The sequence below is a fragment of the Capricornis sumatraensis genome, chromosome 3, assembly GCF_032405125.1.
Source record: "Capricornis sumatraensis isolate serow.1 chromosome 3, serow.2, whole genome shotgun sequence".
NCBI lineage: Eukaryota > Metazoa > Chordata > Mammalia > Artiodactyla > Bovidae > Capricornis > Capricornis sumatraensis.
In genome coordinates, this window is record NC_091071.1 from 86,055,338 (window position 1) to 86,082,930 (window position 27,593).

Consider the following 27,593-nt stretch of genomic DNA (forward strand, 5'->3'; position numbering starts at 1 on the left):
AGAGGGTGGGATGATTTGGGAGAATGGCATTAAAACATGTATACTATCATATAAGAATCGAATCACCAGTCTATGTCTGATGCAGGATACAGCATGCTTGGGGCTGGTGCACGGGGATGACCCAGAGGGATGTTGTGGGGAGGGAGGTGGGAGGGGGGTTCATGTTTGGGATCGCATGTACACCTGTGGTGGATTCATGTCAATGTATGGCAAAACCAATATAGTAGTGTAAAGTAAAATAAAGTAAAAATAAAAATTAAAAAAAACAAAACAAACAAAAAAACCCTGATAGCCAGAATGGCCAACATGTTTCTTTTTATCCTCCAAACCTCAGAGGTAGGTGATAGCTTTGAGAGCACGGTTTAGAAGGGTTTGGAACTGAGTCAAAAATGTGATCAATTGGTTATGATTGCCGTAGATATGGGATGGAGAAGGTCCACCTGCATGTTGTCTATTTTCTCTCTTTACTCTGTGGTGTAGATTAGGTTTACACAGAGAAGGGTGGTGCTCTGATGTTTTAGAAAAGAGTTGACATCTGTAAAAGCCTTGAAAATTGGACCTCAATATGGCAAAGGTGGTTAAGGTCAGTCAAAGAAGAGGAAAACTGTGAAGAAAGGCAAAAGTTATCAAACAGCCTCAGTGTTAAAGTTAGCACTCTCCAGGACTAGCAAGCAGGTTGGAAAGGAAGCAGGGTGAGTGACAGACTAGGGAGTCCAATAGGAGTCAACCACAGATTCCATTTTGTGTATGCTGAGGAGTTGGAACATAATCCCATAGGACAATGTGCTTGGAAGATGTAGTCCATAGAACACTGACTAGTATCAGAATTATCTGAGATGTTTGCTGAAGCAACCAAATCAGCTGAGAATCATCATTTTGCACAAGCTTTCTAGGTTATTAATAGTTGGAAGCCCACAGTAGGAAACTATTAACAGCGTGAGACCAATACTCTTTAGGAAATGTTCATGCTGAGCAGCTAACTCATGTGTTCACAAATATTTCCCACCTAGAAATGGGCCAGGCTGCTGTTCACTATGAGCACCTGTGTTCATACCCCTTCAGCATGCCCTTTACAAGCCAAGCTACAGCAGCATTTCCAGCTCATTAATTTTATTGTAGTTAGTAAGAACTCTTAGTCTAGCAGGCGAATTATAACACTAGAATTTAATTGTAATTGGAAATATGTACCCAGTCTAATTTGAGCATTTTGGGGGAAATTGGAGCAAAAGGAGATATTTCATCCTAGTCAGAAACATATTTTCAGCAGTGGTGATAAAATGCTTTAGCAAGAGAATAATTCGCTGCCATCAGGATGGTCCAGATTACAGCTGGGTTTGCAGGAGTCACCTACTTTCACTTGCAGACATTTTCTGGTTCATTATAGAAAGCATAGGGAAAAAAATGCTATGTAATGAATTCCCCTAGTTCAGTAAAAGCACGTTCCTAGTAAATAGTCCACAACAAATGAAGATTAATTTCCTGTTTACATATATATATAGCATATCACCCAATTTTTCTTTTGTTTTTTCATTTTCCATTTTTTTTTCTTTTATGCAGGTTTTTAAAATGCAACTTGACATCTTGAGTAGAAAAGAAAAGAAAATGCTGAGAGTTGGGATTTAACTCTATAAAAAATATCATTTTTCTTATTGTTTTAGCTTAAATGTTTATTCTCTTCATAACATTTATCAACACTGATTCACCTATTTGCTCATTTATTCTAAGAATAGTTATTGCCTCCTTGAAAGGTATTGGGGACAATATGGTGGGCAAGAAAAAACTGGTTTTCTGTCCTTGTGGAACTCTGTATCCAAAAGAGGGGAGAGCTATTAATCAAATAACCAAACAACTATGAGTCTAATTTTAACTATAATAAATGCTTTGCAGGAAATTCACATAATGTCATGGGAATATCAAACAGGGGAAACAAAACACCTTTTTAGGGTTATGGGAAAAAGTCCCTAGAGAGTGACAGTTGATTTTGAGTTGTGAATTATGTGTCAATAATTATAAATTTGGGGCATAGGAGTGAATTCTAAGAAAGTTCAGTTCAGTTCAGTCGCTCAGTCATGTCCGACACTTTGCGGCCCCATGAATTGCAGCACGCCAGGCCTCCCTGTCCACCACCAACTCCCGAAGTTCACTCAAACTCACGTCCATCAAGTCGGTGATGCCATCCAGCCGTCTCAACTTCTGTCGTCCCCTTCTCCTCCTGCCCCCAATCCCTCCCAGCTTCAGAGTCCTTTCTAATGAGTCAACTCCTCTTTGCATGAGGTGGCCAAAGTACTGGAGTTTCAGCTTTAGCATCATTCCTTCCAAAGAACACCCAGGACCAGTCTCCTTTAGAATGGACTGGTTGGATTTTCTTGCAGTCCAAGGGACTCTCAAGAATCTTCTCCAACACCACAGTTCAAAAACATCAATTCACTGGCGCTCAGCTTTCTTCACAGTCCAACTCTCACATCCATACATGACCACTGGAAAAAAAGGGCAGTTTATATTTGCAGGCTAGGAAGACAATAATTTGAAAGAACAATAAATGTGAGTGAGGGAGGAGAAGAGCTTGTATAAATTGAGGATGTAGAGCCATGTAGAGACTGGGCAGTCCAAAGTCTTTATAGCCATGTAAAGTATTTAACTGTTTTATTCACACACAGAATTAAATCACTTAGAAGAAAAGTGCATTTGCTTTCACATATTTTTACATAAAACTTCCTTAATCCTTTACTGAGCTTGCCTTTAAAATTCCTGATATGATCAATCATTAATTTCCCTAAAGCTTGGTTAGGTGAGGTTTCAATGTTACATGAAAAAGAATTTCAGTAGTATTGTATATTTTAGTAGAGGATTGAACCAAAAGACAAATGACTGGTAATAATAAGTAATAGAATAATAGATAAATTAAAAATCAGTTTTATTTAAAAAGTTATTTTTATTGATGCAGTGTGCCAAAGATTTTCATTATCACATTAAGTTTCATGTCCATATGCTCATAGTCCCAGAAAGGCATGTGTTTGAAATACATACATATATGATAATTGCATATAGATCTACAGATACAGGAACAAAAGTGAAAAGAAAAAAACACAGCTATTCATATTTAATTAAAAAATACAGATGGTTGAGTCATTTATGTGTTAATTTTAAAAATACACTTATCTGGACTTCCAGTTTTATTTCTCCCTCTTGCATTTCAGAATTTAGAACATACATACACAGAGGGAAACAACATAACCATGCTTTGGCATTACTCAAAGTATTTAATTAGTTAAAGGATAAACATTGTCATTTACTTTTTCAGCCCCGTAGGCAAAGTTTGCATTATTTAAGGAAAAGAGAATGAATTGCTGAGCAATAAGTGGGTGATTCAGAGCTGTATAAATACACCTCCTGGAGTATTCAAATTCTTATCCTTCATCAAACTCAAGATTGAGAGTCAGAATTATATGGACCATTTCCCCATCTTGCCACTTTGCCATCTGTCCTAAAATAATGATTATTTTCTACAACAATTGCATTGTGGAATGTTCATTAAGAAACAAACCACTACTTGGAACAATTAGGCTGGCATTGAGGCTGTTGGCCCAACAAAGTGCATTATTCACAAATCCCACATGCGCCACATATGTTGGTTCCACTGCAGAAAGAAGGAGTCTGTAGTTTTACCCTAGACTTGAAAGCTTAGAATTAAGACCAGTAACTTAAGTAAAGCAAGCCAAACATCAATTTTCATTAAGAAGCAAAAGTCAAGATCTTAAAATCTCCTTAATCATGGCAGCAACTGGAGAATTAGATACTTTCACTTTACTGATGTGTTCATTGACCATCAGTTCAGTTCAGTTCAGTCAATAAGTCCTGTCTGACTCTGCAACCCCATGGACTGCAGTACACCAGGCTTCTCCATCCATCACCAACTCCCAGAGCTTGCTTAAACTCATGTTCATCAAGTCAGTGATGACATCCATCCATCTCATCCTCTGTCATCTCCCTTTCCTCCCTACTTCAATCTGTCCCAGAATCAAGGTCTTTTCAAGTGAGTCATTTTGCATCTGTCAGCCAAAGTACTGGAGCTTCAGCTTCAGCATCAGTCTTTCCAATGAATATTCAGGACTGATTTCCTTTAGGATTGACTGATTTGATCTCCTTGCAGTCCAAAGGACTCTCGAGAGTCTTCTCCAACACCACAGTTCAAAAGCATCAATTCTTCAGTGCTTAGCTTTCTGTATGGCCCAATTTTCACATCCATACATGACTATTGGAAAAACCATAGCTTTGACTATACAGACCTTTGTCGGCAAAGTAGTGTCTAGATTTGTCACAACTTTTCTTCCAAAGAACAAGTGTTTTTTAATTTCATGGCTGCAGCCACCATTTGCAGTGATTTTGGAGCCCCCTCAAAATAAACTCTCTCACTGTTTCCATTGTTTTCCCATCTATATGTCATGAAGCGACAGGACCAGAAGCCATGATCTTAGTTTTCTGAATGTTGAGGTTTAAGCCAGCTTTTCACTCTCCTCTTTCACTTTCATTAAGAGGCTCTTTAGTTCTTCTTTGCTTTCTGCCATAAGGGTGGTGTCATCTGCGTATCTGAGGTTATTGATATTTCTCCTGGCAATCTCAATTCCGGCTTGTGTTTCATCCAACTCAGGATTTTGCATGATATATTCTGCATATAAGTTAAATAAGAAAGGTGACAACATACAGCCTTGACTTACTCCTCTTTCAATTTGGAAAGAGTTTGTTGTTCGATATCCAGCTCTAACTGTTGCTTCTTGACTGGCATACAGATTTCTCAGGAGGCAGGCAAGATGAAATGTTATTCCCATCTCTTTAAGAATTTACCACAGTTTGTTGTGATCCACACGGTCAATATCTATATTGATGGTAGACCATTATATCTACTAGTGTGGGCAGGAATCCCTTAGAAGTAATGGAGTAGCCATCATAGTCAACAAAAGAGTCCGAAATGCAGTATTTGGATGCAATTTCAAAAACACCAGAATGAACTCTGCTAATTTCCAAGGCAAACCATTCAATATCATGGTAATCCAAGTCTATGCCCAGAGCAGTAATGCTGAAGAAGCTGAAGTTGAATGGTTCTATGAAGACCTACAAGACCTTTTTAGAACTAACAGCCAAAAGAGATGCCCTTTTCATTATAGGGGTGTGGAATGCAAAAGTAGGAATCAAGAAACTCCTGGAGTGACAGGCAAATTTGGCCTTGAAGTACAGAATGAAGCAGGGCAAAGGCTAATAGAGTTTTGCCAAGAGAATTCACTGGTACAGCAAACAGCCTCCTCCAACAACACAAGAGAAGACTCTACACATGGATATCACCAGATGGTCAACACCAAAATCAGATTGATTAGATTCTTTGTAGCCAAAGATGGAGACACTTTATACAGTCAGCAAAAACAAGACTGGGAGCGGACTGTGACTCAGATCATGAACTCCTTATTTTCAAATTCAGACTTAAATTGAAGAAAGTGGGGAAAACCATTAGACCCTTCAGGTATGACCTAAATCAAATCCCTTACAATTATACAGTGGAAGTGTGAAATGGATTTAAGGGACTAAATATGATAGACAGAGTGCCTGATGAACTATGGATGAAGGTTCATGACATTGTACAGGAGACATGGATTAAGACCATCCCAAAGAAAAAGAAATGCAAAAAAAGCAAAATGGCTGTCTGAGTGAAAAACAGCAGTGAAAAGAAGAGAAGTGAAAAGCAAAGGATAAAAGGAAAGATATATCAATTTGAATGCAGAGTTCCAAAGAATAGCAAGGAGAGATAAGAAAGCCTTCTTCAGGAATCAATGCAAAGAAATAGAGGAAAACAGTTGAATGGGAAAGACTAGAGATCTCTTCAAGATAATTAGTGATACCGATGGAACATTTTATGAAAAGATGGGCTCAGCAAAGGACAGAAATGGTATGAACCTAAAAGAAGCAGAAGATATTAAGAAAAGGTGGCAAGAGCACACAGAAGAACTGTATAAAAAAGATCTTCATGACCCAGATAATCACAATGGTGTGATCACTTACCTAGAGCCTGACATCCTGGAATGTGAAGTCAAGTGGGCCTTAGGAAGCATCACTATGAACCAAGCTAGTGGAGGTGATGGAATTCCAGTTGAGCTATTTCAAATCCTGAAAGATGACACTGTGAAAGTGCTGCACTCAGTATGCCAGCAAATTTGGAAAACTCAGCAGTGGCCACAGGACTGGAAAAAGGTGAATTTTCACTCCAACCCGAAGAAAGGCAATGCCAAAGAATGCTCAAACTACCACACAATTGCCCTCATCTCACATGCTAGTAAAGTAATGCTCAAAATTCTCCAAGCCAGGCTTCAACAGTACGTGAACTGTGAACTTCCAGGTATTCAAGCTGGTTTTAGAAAAAGCAGAGGAACTAGAGACCAAATTGCCAACATCTGCTGGATCATGGAAAAAGCAAGAGAGTTCCAGAAAAACATCTATTTCTGCTTTATTGACTATGCCAAAGCCTTTGACTGTGTGGATCACAATCAACTGTGGAAAATTCTGAAAGAGATGGGAATACCAGACCACCTGACCTGCCTCTTAATAAATCTGTATGCAGGTCAGGAAGTTACAGTTAGAACTGGACGTGGAACAACAGACTGGTTCCAAATAGGAAAAGGAGTACATCAAGGCTGTATATTGTCACCCTGCTTATGTAACTTATATGCAGAGTATGTCATGAGAAACGCTGGACTGGATGAACTACAAGCTAGAATCAAGATTGCCAGGAGAAATATCAATAATCTCAGATACGCAGATGACACCACCCTTATGGCAGAAAGTGAAGAGGAACTAAAAAGCCTCTTGATGAAAGTGAAAGAGGAGAGGGAAAACCTTGGCTTAAAGTCCAATGTTCAGAAAACTAAGATCACGGCATCCAGTCCCATCACTTCATGGGAAATAGATGGGGAAACAATGGAAACAGTGTCAGACTTTATATTTTGGGGCTCCAAAATCACTGCAGATGGTGATTGCAGCCATGAAATTAAAAGACACTTACTCCTTGGAAGGAAAGTTATGACCAACCTAGACAGCATATTAAAAAGCAGAGACATTACTTTGTCACCAAAGGTCCATCTAGTCAAGGCCATGGTTTTTCCAGTATGAGTGTGAAAGTTGGACTATAAAGAAAGCTGAGTACTGAAGAATTGATACTTTTCAACTGTTGAGAGTCCCTTGGACTGCAAGGAGATCCAATGAATCCATCCTAAAGGAGACAGTCCCGGGTGTTCATTGAAAGGACTGATGCTAAAGCTGAAACTCCAATACTTTGGCCACCTGATGTGAAGAGCTACTCATTTGAAAAGACCCTGATGCTGGGAAAGGTTGAAGGCAGGAAGTAGAAGGGGATGACAGAGGATGAGGTGGTTGGATGGCATCACCAGCTCAACGGACATGAGTTTGGGTAAACCCCAGGAGGTGGTGATGGACAGGGAGGCCTGGCGTGCTGCAGTTCATGGGGTCACAAAGAGTCGGACACGACTGAGCAACTGAACTGAACTGAACACAGTCAAAAGCTTTGGTGTTTTCAATAAAGCAGAAGTAGATGTCTTTCTTGAATTGTTTTGCTTTTTTCATTATCCCATGGATATTGGCAATTTGATCTCTGTTTCCTCTGCCTTTTTAAAATCCTGCCTGAACATCTGGAAGTTCTTGGTTCATGTGAAGCCTTGCTTGGAGAATTTTCAGGTTACTTTGCTAGCATGTGAGATAAGTGCAATTGTGCAATTGTTTGAATTTTTGGCATTGCCTTTCTTTGGTATCGGAATGAAAACTGACCATTTCCAGTCCTGTGGCCACTGCTGAGATTTACAAGTTTTCTGGCATATTGAATGCACCACTTTAACAGCATCATCTTTTAGGATTTGAAATAGCTCAAGTGTTATTCCTTGGAGAAGGCAATGGCAACCCACTCTGGTACCCTTGCCTGGAAAATCTCATGGATGGAGGAGCCTGGTAGAATGCAGTCCATGGGGTCATTAAGAGTTGGACACGACTGAACGACTTCACTTTCATTTTTCACTTTCATGCATTGGAGAAGGAAATGGCAACCCACTCCAGTGTTCTTGCCTGGAGAATCCCAGGGACGGTGGAGCCTGGTGGGCTGCCATCTATGGGGTTGCACAGAGTCAGACACGTCTGAAGCAACTTAGCAGCAGCACCAGCAGCAACTGTTATTCCATCACCTCCACTAGCTTGGTTCACTCTGATGCTCCCTAAGCCCCCCCCCCCCAACCCTGACTTCGCATTCCAGGATGTCTGGCTCTACGTGAGTGATCACCACCTCATGATTACCTGTGTCATGATGAACTTTTTTGTATAGTTCTTCTGTGTATTCTTGCCACCTTTCTTAATATCTTCTGCTTCTGTTAGGTCCATATCATTTCTGTCCTTAATTGTGCCCATCTTTACATGAACTATTCCCTTGGAGTCTGTAATTTTCTTGAAGAGATCTGTAGTCTTTCCCATTCTGTTGTTTTCCTCTATTTCTTTGCACTGACCACTGAGAAAGGCTTTCTTATCTCTTCTTGCTATTCTTTGGAACTCTGCATTCAAATAGGTATATCTTTCCTTTTCTCCTTTGCCTTTCGCTTCTCTTCTTTTCACAGCTATTTGTAAGGCCTCCTCAGATAGCCATTTTGCCTTTTTGCATTTCTTTTTCTTGGGGAAGATCTTGATCACTGCCTCCTGTACAATGTCACAAACCTTCATCCATAGTTCTTCAGGCACTCTCTATCAGATTTAATCTCTTCAATCTGTTTGTCACTTCCACTGTATAATTGTAAGGGATTTGCTTTAGGTCATATCTGAATGGTCTAGTGGTTTTCCCTATTTTTTTCAATGAATCTGAATTTTACAATAAGGAATTTATGATCTGACCTTGGTCAGCTCCTGGTCTTGTTTTTGCTGATTGTATAGAGTTTCTCTCTTGGGCTGCAGGGAATGTAATGAGTCTGATTTCGGTATTGACCATCAGTGATGTCCATGTTTAGAGTCTTCTCTTGTGTTGTTGGAGCAGGGTCTTTGCTATGACCAGTGTGTTCTCTTGGCAAAACTCTATTAGCCTGTGCCCTGCTTCATTTTGTTCTCCAAGGCCAAGCTTGCATGTTACTCCAGGTATCTCTTGACTTCCTACTTTTGCATTCCAGTCCCCTGTGATTAAAATTACATCTCTTTCTGGTGTTAGTTCTACATAGTCTTGTAGGTCATCATAGAACCATCAACCTCAGCTTTTTCAGCATTAGTGTTGGGGCATAGACTTGGATTACTGTGATGTTGAATGGTTTGCCTTGGAAATGAACAGAGATCATTCTGTCGCTTTTGAGATTGCACCCAAGTACTGCATTTCAGACTCTTTTGTTGACTATGAGGGCTATTCCATTTCTTCTCAGGGATTCTTGCCCACAGTAGTAGATATAATGGTCATCTGAGTTAAATTCACCTATTTCAGTCCCTTTTAGTTCACTGACTCCTAAAATGTTGATGTTCATTCTTGCCATCTTCTGTGTGACCACTTCCATCTTACGTTAATTCGTAGACATAACATTCCAGATTCCTATGTAACATTAAAATTTACTTCCATCACCAGTCACATACAAAACTGGGCATTGTTTTCACTCTGGCTCCATCTCTTCATTCTTTCTGGCATTATTTCTCCACTCTTCTGCATTAACATACTGGGCATGTACCGACCTGGGGAATACATCTTTCAGTGTCATATCTTTTTGCCTTTTCATACTGTTCATGGGGTTCTCAAGGCAAGAATACTAAGGTGGTTTGCCATTCCCTTCTTCAGTAGACCACGTTTTGTTAGAACTCTTCACCATGACCTATCTGTCTTGGGTGGCCCTGCACGGCATGGTTCATAGTCTCATTGAGTTAGACAAGGCTCTGATCCATGTGATCAGTTTGGTTAGTTTTCTGTGACTGTGGTTTTCATTCTATCTGGCGTCTGATGGATAAGGATAGTTCTATTTAAAGCTTCCTATTTGACTCTTACTCTTTTTCTTTGTACTCTGCTGTCAGCAATTGCAGGTGTCTTTTGGAGTGGCTTATAATCACTGAAATAAGTGAGAGATTTTATGTGTTTGGCAATCTAATAATGTCACACTGTACTACTTCTCCCTAAGAATTGATATACATCTAAATGACATAAGTATTAGCTAAATGTATTAGATTAATGTTCTCTTTACTCCTTTGTTCAGTAGTATGCAGTCAATACCTGCATAGCATATAGGCTTATCATGACTGGCCTTGAAAAGAAAGGGATGCTTAAGTAACTGGGAGATGATTGTGCTTCTGTATTGTTAAGTAATAATAGAGAGAAACAAAATAGATTTCATTAAGCTTATTGTTTTATTTTCTCGTGTATTATTTATTTCTTTTGCTTACATTCTGTTTGCTGCTGTTTGGCAGTGAACATGTAATAAAGAAAACATTTCCTGTACCTAAATTTTTCTGTGAATTCTTTTTGTTTAAAGATTTAAATTATTGAATTATAAATTTTTATGTTTCTAATCACTAAGAGAAGTAGCTGTGATATTTTTGGTCAACTCAAGAGTACAGAACACAAGGTCAGTATGGAAACAACGGTGGGTTGAGATATTTTATCCTTTGCAAATCCTTTTTTTGTCTTTGCAAAAATTTAGTGTTCTTCTAAATCCAATATAATATTTTAATGGAAAGTATAAAGAATTAGGAAGAATTCTTAATTCTTTTCATAATATGGGCTTCCCTGGTGGCTTGGATGGTAAAGAATATGCCTGCAATGTGGGAGACCTGGGTTCGATCCTTGGGGTAGGAAGTTCCCTTGGAGTAGGGTATGGCAACCCACTCCAGTATTCTTGCCTGGAGAATCTCCATGGACATAGGAATCTGATGGGCTGCAGTCCATGAGGTTACAAAGAGTTGGGCATGACTGAACAACACATACACACAGGGAAATGCAAATCTACTTCTCTCTTGCAATGAATAGTAATTAGGAACTTCATTTTCCAGAAATAATCTACAAGATTATTATTTTATAAATAGCAGTTGTTCTTTCTTGAAATGGAAACAAAAACTAACATGTCTAATAATCATGCTTTTTCAACTTTAAACTAAAAATACCATCAAGAGAACTCTAAGATGGGGGCATAGGAAGACCCTGAGCTTACCTCTCCCACAGACACATTGAATCTATACCTACATATACAGCAATTTCTGTTAAAGACTTGAGGGATGATAAAACATCATCTAAAGAGTACTATGTTAACTGAAATAAGTTAGACAGAGAAAAGCAAGTACTACATGACTTCACTTATATGTGGTAGCTAAACAGCAAAGGAGACACAGATGTATAGAACAGTCTCTTGGACTCTGTGGGAGTAGGCGAGGGTGGGATGATTTGAGAGAATAACATTGAAACATGCATATTATCATATGTGAAACAGATCCCAAGTCCAGGTTCGATGCATGAGACAATGTGCTCAGGGCTGGAGCACTGGGATGACCCTGAGGGATGGGATGAGGAAGGAGGTGGAAGGGGGTTTCAGGATGGAGAACACATGTACACCCATGGCTGATTCATATCAATGTATGGCAAAACCCACTACAATATTGTAAAGTAATTAGCTCCAATTAAAATAAATAAATAAATAAAACACACAACAAAGCAACGAACTAAAGAGAAACAGACTCATAGATAGAATCATAGAAACAGAAACTGGTGGTTGTCAGACAAAAGGTGATGGAGGAATGGACAAAATAAGCAAAGTGAGTTAAGAGGTTCAAACTTCCAACCTTAAAATATGTAAGTCAGGGGATGTAATATAAACATAGAGAATATAGTCAATAGTATTGCAACAGCTTTGCATGGTGATGGATGTTAACTTTTTATTGCAGTGATCATTTCATAATATACAAATATATCAAATTGCTATGTTGTACATCTAAACCTAATGTAGTTAGTATGTGTGCTAATTATAACTCAATGAAAATGCAGTCAAATGTAAGTGAAATAAAGTTTTACCCATTAAGATAGTTATTATAAAAATAGAAAATAAGTGTTAGAAGAAAATTGGAACTCTTGAGCACTGGTAGCATGAATGTAAAATGGTACATATACTTTGGAAAATGGTACAGCCACCCAACAAAAATTGAAAACAGAATTATCATGTTATCCAGCAATTCCACTTCTGGGTATATATATTCAAAAGAACTGAAAGCATGGACTAGACCCAGGTTCACAGCAGCATTAGCCACAATAGCTGAGAGGTGAAAGCAACTTAAATGCCCATGAATGGATGAATGGATAAACAAAACGTGGTCTATACATACAAAGGAATGTAATTCAGCCTCCAAAATGAAGGATAGTCTGAAAAATGCTACAGCATGGATGAAACTTGAAAACATGCTGATAAGTGAAACAAGCTAGTCACAAAGGGTCAAGTAATGTATATTCCACTTACATGAGGTACCTAAAGTAGTCAAATTCATAGAGACAGAAAATGAAATGGTGGTGGCCAAGGATAGGAGGGAAGATGAATGGAGAGTTACTGAAAAGTATTTTATATTTGCAGGATAAATTGAGTTTCAAGGATGGATGATGGTAATGGATGCACAGCAGTGTAAATGTACTGAAAAGCACTGAGCTGTACACTTGAAAATGGCCAAAATAGTAAAAATGTTTATATATATTTTACCACAATTTTAAAATAAAAATGAAAAATTTTTAAATGGTGAAATAAGATTAAAATACTTGTTCTTTCTTATAAAGTTCATGTATGAACTCAAATGTGATTGAGTTTTCTGGCTATTTTAATATGTAATATGTATTTTGGGCTTCCCAGGTGACACTACTGGTAAATAATCTACTTGCCAAAGCAGTTTGATTACTGGGAAGATCCACCAGAGTAAGAAATAGCAGCCCACTCCAGTATTCTTGCCTGGAGAATCCTCATTGACAGAGAAGCTGGGCAGGTTATAGTCCATGGGGTTGCAAAGAGTTGGACACACCTGAAGTGACTTAGCAGGCACATTTACAGATAAAACAACAGAACTGAAAATGTAGTCACCTTGCTTCTGCTGGTTAACTCCTTTGTGCTCTCTCTGATCCACCTGCCTGACTTTTCTCAGAGTTCATCCAGCTACTGAGAACTATATGGACATAACCAGAATAAGAAATTTTGAGCGTCCATGATGAGTGGCTTCCTTGAAAGAGCCTGTGCTTGATCAGGTGAAGCAGCAGGAAGCCACAGATTACTGAAAATGGAGAAATAGAATGCTATTAAAAATTAAAAATTAGAGAAGCCAATCCATTTGCAAACATGATATTGACTGTGTTATATACCTGGAAATACAGAACAAAATGTTAATAAGAGCTATTCATTTTTGTTCTTTTTAATTATGTATATTTTCAATTCTGTACATAATGAGCATTCTGTAATAAAAAATTGAAAGGAGAAAAAAGCAGAAGAAGAAGAAAAAAATAAAACGTAGTTGGTTTTAACATTGTGTGATGCTAATAGCCTGATAAATATGGATTGTTTGGGAGTCATATCTCAGGCACTTTATTACCTTATTTCTAACTGAAAGGGTCCTTTTCACACAAACGTTGTCCTCTATCAAAAGTTAACAGTGAGCTATATTTAGTAGCATCTGCAGATTTAATGATTGTGTGTTTTCTATCTTTTTTGGATGATTAATATAAGATGTGATAAATATGCTGCTGCTGCTAAGTCACTTCAGTTGTGTTCGACTCTGTGCGACCCCATAGACGGCAGTCCACCAGGCTCCCCCATCCCTGGGATTCTCCAGGCAAGAACACTGGAGTGGGTTGCCATTTCCTTCTCCAGTGCATGAAAGTGAAAAGTGAAAGTGAAGTCGCTCAGTCGTGTCTGACTCTTTGCGATCCCATGGACTACAAACTACCAGGCTCCATCATCCATGTGATTTTCCAGGCAAGAGTACTGGAGTGGGGTGCCATTGCCTTCTCTGGTGGTAAATATGAGGTCTCACCAATCTCTTTAGCATCCCACTTGAGAGTTCCCCTTTATCCATTAAGAATGGTCATTACATCTAATATTCTGTTTATCACTTCAGTCAGTCAATTCAGTCCCTCAGTCGTGTCTGACTCTTTGCAACCCCATGAATCACAGCACGCCAGGCCTCCTGTCCGTCACCAACTCCCAGAGTTCACTCAAACTCATGTCCATCGAGTCATCCAGTGATGCATCCAGCCATCTTATCTTCTGTCATCCCCTTCTCCTGCCCCCAATCCCTCCCAGCATCAGGGTCTTTTCCAATGAGTCTTGGAAACTCAAGAGACTCAACTCTTCCCATGAGGTGGCCAAAGTATTGGAGTTTCAGCTTTAGCATCAGTCCTTCCAATGAACCCCCGGGACTGATCTCCTTTAGGATGGACTGGACTGGTTGGATCTCCTTGCAGTCCAATGGACTCTCAAGAGTCTTCTCCAACACCACAGTTCAAAGGTATCAATTCTTTGGCACTCAGCTTTCTTCACAGTCCAACTCTCACATCCATACATGACCACTAGAAAAACTATAGCCTTGACTAGACGGACCTTAGTCAACAAAGTAATGTCTCTGCTTTTGAATATACTATCTAGGTTGGTCATAACTTTTCTTCCAAGGAGTAAGCGTCTTTTAATTTCATGGCTGCAATCACCATCTGCAGTGATTTTGGAGCCCCCCAAAATAAAGTCTGACACTGTTTCCACTGTTTCCCCATCTATTTCCCATGAAGTGTTGGTACCAGTTGCCATGATCTTCGTTTTCTGAATGTTGAGCTTTAAGCCAACCTTTTCACTCTCCTCTTTCACTTTCGTCAAGAGGCTTTTTAGCTCCTCTTCACTTTCTCCCATAAGGGTGGTGTCATCTGCATATTTGAGGTTTTTGATATTTCTCCCGGCAATCTTGATTCCAGCTTGTGTTTCTTCCAGCCCAGCGTTTCTCATGATGTACTCTGCATAGAAGTTAAATAAGCAGGGTGACAATACACAGCCTTGACGTACTCCTTTTCCTATTTGGAACTAGTCCAGTTCTAACTGTTGCTTCCTGACCTGCATACAGGTTTCTCAAGAGGCAGGTCAGGTGGTCTGGTATTCCCATCTCTTGAAGAATTTTCCACAGTTTATTGTGATCCACACAGTCAAAGGCTTTGGCATAGTCAATAAAGCAGAAATAGATGTTTTTCTAGAACTCTCTTGCTTTGTCGATGATCCAGCGGATGTTGGCAATTTGATCTCTGGTTCCTCAGCCTTTTCTAAAACCAGCTTGAACATCAGGGAGTTCACGGTTCACGTATTGCTGAAACCTGGCTTGGAGAACTTTGAGCATTACTTTACTAGCATGTGAGACGAGTGCAATTGTGAGGTAGTTTGAGCATTCTTTTGGATTGCCTTTCTTTGGAATTGGAATGAAAATGTAGGCTATAAAATAGGCTATTTATTAGCATGGAAATAAATAGACAATTGATTCCCTGGAGGAGGAAATGGCAACCCACTCCAGTATTCTTGCCTGGGGAATCCCCATGGACAGGGGAGTCTGGTGGGCTACAGTCCACCGGGTCGCAAAGAGTCAGACACGACTGAGTGACTCAGCACAGTACAGCACCGTATATAAACAATAAGACCCAATAGTTTGAGTGTTTCTTTGTGCAGGTACTATGCTAGCCATTTGCATGTGTTGTCTTATTTAATCATTAAAATAACTCTATGAGGTAGGTACTACTATTATTAAAATACAGATTGAATGCGGAGACTGAGAAGCTTCATAATTTGTCTCAATTCACGGAGCTGTTACGTGGAAGAGCTGGGAATTAAACTCAAACCTGTTGGATGTCTGACCATAATCATCTTCTATAAAGGCTGAAGGACTTATGGCATTTTGTTTGCTTTGGTAAGCATGCGATCTTCAGTTCAATTCAGTTGATCAGTTATGTCTGTCTTTTTGTGACCCAATGGATGGCAGCACACCAGGCTTCCCTGTCCATCACCAACTCCTAGAGCTTGCTCAAACTCATGTTATCAAGTCAGTCATGACATCAACCACCTCATTCTCTGCCGTCACCTTCTCCTCCTGCCCTCAATCTTTCCCAGCATCAGGGTCTTTTCAAATGAGTCAGTTCTTCACATCAGGTGGCCAAAGTATTGGAGTTTCAGCTTCAGTATCAGTTCTTCCAGTGAAAATTCAGGACTGATTTCCTTTAGAAGGACTGGTTGAGTCTCCTTGCAGTCCAAGGGACTCTCAAGAATCTTCTCCATACCATAGGTCAAAAGCATCAATTCTTTAGCACTCAGCTTTCTTTATAGTCCAACTCTCACATCCATACATGACTACTGGAAAAACCATAGCTTTGAGTAGACAGACCTTTGTTGACAAAGTAATGTCTCTGCTTTTCAATATGCTATCTAGGTTGGTCATAATTTTCCTTCCAAGGAGCAAGTTTTTTTTTAAATTTGTTGGCTGCAGTCCCCATCTGCAGTGATTTTGGAGCCCCCCCCCCCCAAATAAAGTCTGTCACTGTTTCCATCGTTTCCCCATCTATTTGCCATGAAGTGGTGGGACCAATGCCCCGATGCTGGATTTCTGAAGGTTGAGCTTTAAGACAACTTTTTTACTCTCCTCTTTAACTTTCATTACGAGGCTCTTTAGTTCTTCCTTGCTTTCTGCCATAGGGTGCTGTTATCTGCATATCTGAGCTTATTGATATTTCTCTTGGCAGTCTTGATTCCAGCTTGTGCTTCATCCAGCCAGGCATTTTGCATGATATATTCTGCATATAAGTTAAATAAACAGGCTGACAATATACAGCCTTGACATACTCCTTTCCTGATTTGGAACCAGTCTGTTGTTTCATGTCCAGTTCTAACTGTTGTTTTTTAACTGGCATACAGATTTCTCAGGAGGCAGGCTAGGTGGTCGGGTATTCCCATCTCTTTAAGAATTTTCCACAGTTTGCTGTGATCCAGTCAAAGGCTTTGGCATAGTCAATAAAGCAGAAGTAGACATTTTCCTGGAACTCGCTTGCTTTTTTGATGATCCGACAGATGCAGGCAATTTGATCTCTGGTTCCTCTGCCTTTTCTAAATCCAGCTTGAACATCTGGAAGTTCAGGTTCATGTACTGTTGAAACATTTTCAGCATTACCTTACTAGTGTGTGAGATGAGTGCAGCTGTGCTGTTGTCTGAACCTTCTTTGACATTGCCTTTCTTTGGAATTGGAAAGAAAGCAGACCATTTCCAGTCCTGTGGCCACTGCTGAGTTTTTCAAATTTTCTGGCATATTGAGTGGATCACTTTAATGACATTATCTTTTAGGATTTGAAATAGCTCAATTGTTATTCCATCACTTCCACTAGCTTCATTCATTGTGATGCTTTCTAAGGCCCACTTGACCTCTCATTCCAGGGTGTCTGGCTCTATGTGAGTGATCACCACCTTGTGGTTATCTGGGTCATGGAGATCTTTTCTGTATAGTTCTGTGTATTCTATCATATCTTCTTAATATCTTCTGCTTCTGTTAGGTCCATATCATTTCTGTCCTTAATTGTGCCCTTCTTTGCATGAAAATTTCCTTTGGTATCTCTAATTTTATTGAAGAGATCTCTAGTCTTTCCCATTCTGTTGTTTTCCTCTATTTCTTTGCACTGTTCACTGAGGAAGGCTTTCTTATCTCTCCTTGCTATTCTTTGTTACTCTGCATTCAGATGGGTATATCTTTCCTTTTCTCCTTTGCCTTTTGCTTCTCTTCTTTTCACAGCTATTTGCAAATCCTCCTCAGACAACCATTTTGCCTTCTTGCATTTCTTTTTCTTGAGGATGGTCTTGATCACTGCCCTCTGTACAATGTCACGAACCTCTGTCCATCATTCTTCAGGCACTCTATCAGATCTAATCCCTTGAATCTATTTATCACTTCCACTGTATAATCATAAGAGATTTGATTTAGGTCATATCTAAATGGTCTAGTGGTTTTCCCTACTTTCTTCAATTTAAGTCTGAATTTGGCAATAAGGAGTTCATGATCTGAGCCACAGTCAGCTCCTGGTCTTGTTTTTTTTTGACTGTATAGAGTTTCTCCATCTTTGGCTACAAAGAATATAATCAATCTGGTTTCCACATTGACCATATGGTGATGTTCATGTGTAGAGTCTTCTTTTGTGTTGTTGGAAGAGGGTGTTTGCTATGACTAGTGCGTTCTCCTGGCAAAACTCTGTTAGCCTTTGACCTGCTTCTTTTTGTAATCCAACGCCAAATTTGCTTGTTTCTCCACATATCTCTTGACTTCCTACTTTTGCATTCCACACCCCTATAATGAAAAGGACATTTTTTGGGGGGTGTTAGTTCTAGAAGGTCTTATAGGTCTTCATAGAACCATTCAGCTTCAGCTTCTTCAACATTACTGTTCAGAGCATAGACTTGGATTACTGTAATATTGAATGGTTTGCCTTGGAAATGAGCAAAGTTCATTCTGTCATTTTTGAGATTGCATCCAAGTACTGTATTTCAGAATCTTGTTGACTATGATGGCTACTCCATTTCTTCAAAGGGATTCTTGCCCACAGTAGTAGATATAATGGTAATCTGAGTTAAATTCACCCATTCCAATATAATGATCCTGATGGGTCATTATACCGAGTACTGGTGGTATTTGCTTCATCAGGTGGAAATTTTCAAGAGCAGCATTTAACCACCCTAAGTGGGTGAACAAAACTCAAAGTCTCATAAATCAAAGAAGAAATGATAGGCACCCATGAACTTCTCTGATATGCAACACTGTTTTATATATAATATTTATGTATAGTATTTTATAAAGACTTTTTCTCCAGGATCAATTCAGCACTATTGTTAACTCTGAAAATTAGGTATTTGGAGAGTTAATTTTGTCTTTTCCCTACTTTCCACATTACCTTCTTGGTGGATTCAAGAGCAAAAATTCAGATACTAGGAATTTCCAAATAAAGTGGTAAGTAATCCTACTGGCCTTTTCAAAGAAGTAGTACTAGAGAAACATTTGAATATCTGGGATAGGTAGGAATGACAATTTTTGAACAAAGAGTAACTGGCAAATATATATGTGACAGTATGAAATGGATAATTGCCAGAGAGAGATTTCAAAATGTTTATTCTTAATATGGAAATTTCTTTCTGATATAAAACTAATAAAATACGCTCATTTAAATAATAAAGAAGTGTTTAAAACAGGAAATGAACCCCTCCCACCTCGTTCTTACAATTTCTTCCCAGAAACTACCATTGTTAAACTAGATGATTAGTCTTCAGAGGGCTATTTATCTCCACATCTAACTCCTTACCTCTTTATACTATTAATTTTGTCTAATTGAGATTATATTAAGCACTGTGCTTTATAGCATGCAGTCTTCTACTTACAATAAATTGTGAACATATCTTAGTGTCAGTATATGTAGATTTATGCTATTATTTTAATGGCTGCAGGTAATCCATTGTGTGGATGATCCTTTTTTTAAAAAAAAAATCAAATTTCTATGGGTATTTATTTCATGCCACTTTGTTACACAATGACTGTGGTTCAAAAAGTATCCTAGTTCTATATCATTGTGTTAGTGTGAATATCTTTAAGAATAGTTTACTTGATGTATATTTAAGGATACTTTAAGGATACTTGAACATTACCAAATTGCTCATTTTTATTAAGTGGCATCAGTTGACACTTCCATCCTCAGTGTATGAACATTCATATTGGCTACTATCAGACTTTTAAAAGATTTTATGAATGTGACAGCTAAAAAGTTGTATCCAATTGATATTTTAATTATTTATTTGTTAACAAAATAGAATAATTTCATATCATTATTGACCATTTATATTTCAATTTGTATGTTTCTAATGTAATTATTTTGCCTATTTTACATTTGAATGTTCATATCATTTTTTGTAGGATTTATTATACATTGTGAGTGTTAATCATTTTCTCTAAAATAAGTTATACATGCTTACCAAGTTTATAATTTAATCAGTTTTTATTAAATATTTAAGTATTATATAAGTATCTCATACAAATAATTTAACATTTTAGAAAATAAAATCTATAAATATTTTACTCACACTATCTTAAAACCCAATTTATCACATGCTACAATCCATTTTCATTTCTGGAAAATATACATGTGTTTATCAACCAAAGACCAGAACTTACTACATGAAAGCTCTTCAAGAAATTTTTGGTCATCCTGAGTGAGTGCAGCTGACAAAGCTTTTATTTATTTAAGTCTGTCCATTCTTTACTGGTTTTTAGGTCATATTAAACACAATAACTTTCTCAATTATTTTCATTGGAAGTCATTTGGAATGGAAAGTCTCTTTATCATAATCTTATTAAGGCCTCCGAGTATAAAGTAAATGAAATGCATTGCATTCAGAGACTGCTAATCTGGAGTTCAGAGAAGGCAATGGCAACCCACTCTGGTCCTCTTGCCTGGAAAATCCCATGGACAGAGGAGCCTGGTAGGCTGCAGTCCATGGGGTAGTGAAGAGTCGGACACGACTGAATGACTTCACTTTCACTTTTCATTTTCACGCACTGGAGAAGGAAATGGCAACCCACTCCAGTGTTCTTGACTGGAGAATCCTAGGGATGACAGAGCCTGGTGGGCTGCTGTCTATAGAGTTGCACAGAGTTGGACGCGACTGAAGCGACTTAGCAGCAGCAGCAATCTGGAGTTCACACTTTACTGTTCTGGTCTTTGAACCCTAATAATTGTGATAGATCACTACTAAGGAAGTTTATTCTTTTAAATAAACACTGGGATTCAGATATAAAATTACATGTAGCTCTTGTGAGAAGAATCTTGTGCCAGGCAAATCTGCTAAATCAACCATGATAATTAGTGGAATGGCAGATATTGTAGTCCTATTGCCTTGCCTATTTATAGAGAACACATTCCAAGGATAAGATAGAGTCAGAGAATTTTGAAATATTTGCATTCAAAGATACATCAGTTGTTATCTATTCCCAAAGTCTCACACTAAAATTAATTAAGTTACCTAAAATTAGACAATTCTATTAGAAATGTAGTTTCTAGAAGTAGCAATCAGAGATAAGAAAGTGTTGTAAGATAGTAGGAATCACAGTTTCTGGTCAGGATATGTTAATAAAAATTAAATCTCGCATAGTTTTAGAAATAGAGTATTTCCCCAGTGGTACTAGAGCATAGAAGAGACCCACAATGTCTCTCTGAAGATAGGGAGGATGGCAGAGGGTGGACAGTGGACATTGTATGCATCACCTGTGCAGGATAGGTCAATGTAGAACCAAATAACAATCCTCTCCAGAAGCAGAACTTAAGAATTTCCAACTGCCTGCTCCCTTGAAAAGACCATCAGGATAACATTTTGATCAAGCAAAGCAAAGCTTATTACAGTTATTTCAAAAAAAGGTGAACAACATGTTGACAGTCTTAATAAGATCTAACAAGTGGGAGATCAGATAAAGATATTTATAGGGCTGTGGGTTTCATCCCAGTAGTTTAATTCAGACTTAATTAAATTTTTATTTGATAAGTTAGCTGTTTGTTCAGGTGAGACAATTATTTGCCTGAACAAATTGATTTTGGGGAATTTTCTGGTTATTTATAATTTGATAGCATTATTTTCCTGGGTAAGAATTTCCTGGAAAAAGTGCTTAAGTTAAGTTGACACAGGTGATCTCATGTCCAAATCCTGAAAATTAAAATCTGGATGCAGTTGGTCTCAGTTCTGACTTCTGAAAAGATTATCTGGGAACAAGTTATTTCTACCTTGTATCTCCTTGACAATCCTTATATCACAGTCATCCTAATCTTTAACAAGATCCTTATTAATTGCTATAGGATGATTCCAGCCCCCTAATTATTCTTGAGTCAACATTTCCAATTAGAAAGGCTTGAAATGGCAACCCATTCCAGTACTCTTGCCTGGAAAATCCCATGGACAGAGGAGCTTGGTGCAGGCTACTGTCCAATTGGGGTCACAAAGAGTCAGGCACGACTGAGGGACTTCACTTTTAAAAGACAAAGGGCTCATTGAGATAAGGCATTGGCTGAAACTCCTTAAAATGAATGGGTTATCAGCTTGTAAATTGACAATTTAAAAAGATGTCCCAAATGACAACTTGGTTTTCAAAGAATAAAGAGATAAGAAAGAGAGCAAAAGCATTTTTAAAAAAATTTTTTTATTAAATTTTTATTTTTACTTTATTTTACTTTACAATACTGTATTGGTTTTGCCATACATTGACATGCATCTGCCACGAGTGTACATGAGTTCCCAAACATGAACCCCCCTCCCACCTCCCACCCCACATCATCTCTATGGATCATGTCCGTGCACCAGCCCCAAGTATCCTGTATCCTGCATCAGACATAGACTGGCGATTCATTTCTTACATGATAGTATACATGTTTCAATGCCATTCTCCAAAATCATCCCACCGTCTACCTCTCAGAGTCCAAAAGTCCACTCTACACATCTGTGTCTCTTTTGCTGTCTCGCATACAGGGTCATCATTGCCATCTTTCTAAATTCCATATATATGTGTTAGTATACTGTATTGGTGTTTTTCTTTCTGGCTTACTTCACTCTGTATAATCGGCTCCAGTTTCATCCACCTCATTAGAACTGATTCAAATGTATTCTTTCTAATGGCTGAGTAATACTCCATTGTGTATATGTACCACAGCTTTCTTATCCATTCATCTGCTGAGGGACATCTAGGTTGTTTCCATGTCCTGGCTATTATAAACAGTGCTGCAATGAACATTGGGGTACATGTGTCTCTTTCAATTCTGGTTTCCTCAGTGTGTATGCCCAGCAGTGGGATTGCTGGGTCATAAGGTAGTTCTATTTGCAATTTTTTAAGGAATCTCCACACTGTTCTCCATAGTGGCTGTACTAGTTTGCATTCCCACCAACAGTGTAGGAGGGTTCTCTTTTCTCCACACCCTCTCCAGCATTTATTGCTTGCAGACTTTTGGATCACAGCCATTCTGACTGGTGTGAAGTGGTACCTCATTGTGGTCTTGATTTGCATTTCTCTCATAATGAGTGATGTTGATCATCTTTTCCTGTGTTTGTTAGCCATCCATACGTCTTCTTTGGAGAAATGTCTATTTAGTTCTTTGGCCCATCTTTTGATTGGGTCGTTTATTTTTCTGGAATTGAGCTGCAGGAGTTGCTTGTATATTTTTGAGGTTAGTTGTTTGTCAGTTGCTTCATTTGCTATTATTTTCTCCCATTCAGAAGGCTGTCTTTTCACCTTGCTTATATTTTCCTTTGTTGTGCAGAAGCTTTTAATTTTAAGTAGATCCCATTTGTTTATTTTTGCTTTTATTTCCAGTATTCTGGAGGGTGGATCATAGAGAATCCTGCTGTGATTTTTGTCGGAGAGTGTTTTGCCTATGTTTTCCTCTAGGAGTTTTATAGTTTCTGGTCTTACATTTAGATCTTTAATCCATTTTGAGTTTATTTTTGTGTGTGGTGTTAGAAAGTGATCTAGTTTCATTCTTTTACAAGTGGTTGACCAGGTTTCCCAGCACCACTTGTTAAAGAGATTGTCTTTACTCCATTGTATATTCTTGCCTCCTTTGTCAAAGATAAGGTGTCCATATGTGTGTGGATTTATCTCTGGGCTTTCTATTTTGTTCCATTGATCTATATTTCTGTCTTTGTGCCAGTACCATACTGTTTTGATGACTGTGGCTTTGTAGTAGAGCCTGAAGCCAGGCAGGTTGATTCCTCCAGTTCCATTCTTCTTTCTCAAGATTGCTTTGGCTATTTGAGGTTTTTTGTATTTCCATACAAATCTTGAAATTATTTGTTCTCGTTCTGTGAAAAATATCGCTGGTAGCTTGATAGGGATTGCTTTGGGTAGTATACTCATTTTCACTATATTGATTCTTCTGATCCATGAACATGGTATATTTCTCCATCTATTAGTGTCCTCTTTGATTTCTTTCACCAGTGTTTTATAGTTTTCTATATATAGGTCTTTAGTTTCTTTAGGTAGATATATTCCTAAGCATTTTATTCTTTTCGTTGCAATGGTGAATGGAATTGTTTCCTTAATTTCTTTTTCTACTCTCTCATTATTAGTGTATAGGAATGCAAGGGATTTCTGTGTGTTGATTTTATATCCTGCAACTTTACTATATTCATTGATGAGCTCTAGTAATTTTCTGGTGGAGTCTTTAGGGTTTTCTATGTAGAGGATCATGTCATCTGCAAACAGTGAGAGTTTTACTTCTTCTTTTCCAATTTGGATTCCTTTTATTTCTTTTCTGCTCTGATTGCTATAGCCAAAACTTCCAGAACTATGTTGAATAGTAGCGGTGAAAGTGGGCACCCTTGTCTTGTTCCTGACTTTAGGGGAAATGCTTTCAATTTTTCACCATTGAGGATAATGTTTGCTGTGGGTTTGTCATATATATAGCTTTTATTATGTTGAGGTATGTTCCTTCTATTCCTGCTTTCTGGAGAGTTTTTATCATAAATGGATGTTGAATTTTGTCAAAGGCTTTCTCTGCATCTATTGAGATAATCATATGGTTTTTATTTTTCAATTTGTTAATGTGGTGAATTACATTGATTGATTTGCGGATATTGAAGAATCCTTGCATCCCTGGGTTAAAGCCCACTTGGTCATGGTGTATGATCTTTTTAATGTGTTGTTGGATTCTGATTGCTAGAATTTTGTTGAGGATTTTTGCATCTATGTTCATCAGTGATATTGGCCTGTAGTTTTCTTTTTTTGTAGCATCTTTTTCAGGTTTTGGTATTAGGGTGATGGTGGCCTCATAGAATGAGTTTGGAAGTTTACCTTCCTCTGCAATTTTCTGGAGGAGTTTGAGGAGGATAGGTGTTAGCTCTTCTTGAAATTTTTGGTAGAATTCAGCTGTGAAGGCGTCTGGACCTGGACTTCAGTTTGCTGGAAGATTTCTGATTACAGTTTCAATTACCGTGCTTGTGATGGGTCTGTTAAGATTTTCTATTTCTTCCTGGTTCAGTTTTGGAAAGCTGTACTTGTCTAAGAATTTGTCCATTTCTTCCACGTTGTCCATTTTATTGGCATATAATTGCTGATGGTAGTCTCTTATGATCCTTCATATTTCTGTGTTGTCTGTTTTGATCTCCCCATTTTCATTTCTAACTTTATTGATTTGATTTTTCTCTTTGTTTCTTGATGAGTCTGGCTAATTATTTGTCAATTTTATTTATCCTTTCAAAGAACCAGCTTTTGGCTTTGTTGATTTTTGCTATGGTCTCTTTTGTTTCTTTTGCATTTATTTCTGCCCTAATTTTTAAGATTTCCTTCCTTCTACTAACTCTGGGGTTCTCCATTTCTTTCTTTTCTAGTTGCTTTAGGTGTAGAGTTAGGTTAATTATTTGACTTTTTTCTTGTTTCTTGAGGTATGCCTGTATTGCTATGAACTTTCCTCTTAGCACTGCTTTTATAGTGTCCCACAGGTTTTGGGTTGTTGTGTTTTCATTTTCATTTGCTTCTATGCATGTTTTAATTTCTTTTTTGATTTCTTCTGTGATTTGTTGGTTATTCAGAAGCGTGTTGTTCAGCCTCCATATGTTGGAGTTTTTAATAGTTTTTCTCCTGTAGTTGAGATCTAATCTTAATATGTTATGGTCAGAAAAGACGCTTGGAATGATTTCATTTTTTTTTTTGAATTTATCAAGATTAGATTTATGGCCCAGGATGTGATTTATCCTGGAGAAGGTTCCATGAGCACTTGAAAAAAAGGTGAAATTCATTGTTTTGGGGTGAAATGTCCTCTAGATATCAATTAGGTCTAACTGGTTTGTTGTATCATTTAAAGTTTGCGTTTCTTTGTTAATTTTCTGTTTAGTTGATCTGTCCATAGGTGTGAGTGGGGTATTAAAGTCTCTCACTATTTTTGTCTTGCATATTGTGGTGCTCCTATGTTGGGTGCATATATATTTATAATTGTTATATCTTCTTCTTGGATTGATCCTTTGATCATTATGTAGTGGCCTTCTTTGTCTCTTTTCACAGCCTTTGTTTTAAAGTCTATTTTATCAGATATGAGTATTGCCACTCCTGTTTTCTTTTGGTCTCTATTTGCATGATATATCTTTTTCCAGCCCTTCACTTTCAGTCTGTATGTGTCCCTTGTTTTGAGGTGGGTCTCTTGTAGGCAGCATATATAGGGGTCTTGTTTTTGTATCCATTCAGTGAGTCTTTGCCTTTTGGTTGGGGCATTCAACCCATTTAGGTCTAAGGTAATTATTGATAAGTATGATCCCATTGCCATTTACTTTATTGTTTTGGGTTCGGGTTTATACACCCTTTTTGTGTTTCTTGTCTAGAGAATATCCTTTAGCATTTGTTGGAGTGCTGGTTTGGTGGTGCTGAATTCTCTCAGCTTTTGCTTGTCTGTAAAGCTTTTGATTTCTCCTTCATATTTGAATGAGATCCTTGCTGGGTACAGTAATCTGGGCTGTAGGTTATTTTCTTTCATCTCTTAAGTATGTCTTGCCATTCCCTCCTGGCCTGAAGAGTTTCTATTGAAAGACCAGCTGTTATCCTTATGGGAATCCCCTTGTGTGTTATTTGTTGGCTTTCCCTTGCTGCTTTTAATATTTGTTCCTTGTGTTTGATATTTGTTAATTTGATTAATATGTGTCTTGGGGTGTTTCACCTTGGGTTTATCCTATTTGGAACTCTCTGGGTTTCTTGGACTTGGGTGATTATTTCCTTCCCCATTTTAGGGAATTTTTCAACTATTATCTCCTCAGGGATTTTCTCATGGTCTTTCTTTTTGTCTTCTTCTTCTGGGACTCCTATAATTCGAATGTTGGAGTGTTTCATATTATCCTGGAGGTCTCTGAGATTGTCCTCATTTCTTTTAATTCATTTTTCTTTCTTTTCTCTGATTCATTTATTTCTACCATTCTGTCTTCTATTTCACTAATCCTATCTTCTGCCTCCGTTATTCTACTATTTGTTGCCTCCAGAGTGTTTCTGATCTCATTTATTGCATTATTCATTATATATTGACTCTTTTTTATTTCTTCTAGGTCCTTGTTAAACCTTTCTTGCATCTTCTCAATCCTTGTCTCCAGGCTACTTATCTGTGATTCCATTTTAATTTCAAGATTTTGGATCATTTTCACTATCAATATTCGGAATTCTTTCTCAGGTAGATTCTCTATCTCTTCCTCTTTTGTTTGGTTTGGTGGGCATTCCTCCTGTTCCTTTACCTGCTGAGTATTCCTCTGTTTCTTCATCTTGGTTATATTGCTGCGTTTGGGGTGGCCTTTCTATATTCTGGGAATTTGTGGAGTTCTCTTTATTATGGAGCTTCCTCACTGTGAGTGGGGTTGTATCTGTGGCTTGTCAAGGTTTCTTGGTTAGGGAGGCTTGTGTTGGAGTTCTGGTGGGTGGAGCTGGATTTCTTCTCTCTGGAGTGCAATGGAGTGACCAGTAATGGGTTATGAGATGTCAGTTGTTTTGGAGTAACTTTGAGCTGCCTGTATATTGAAGCTCAGGGGTGTGT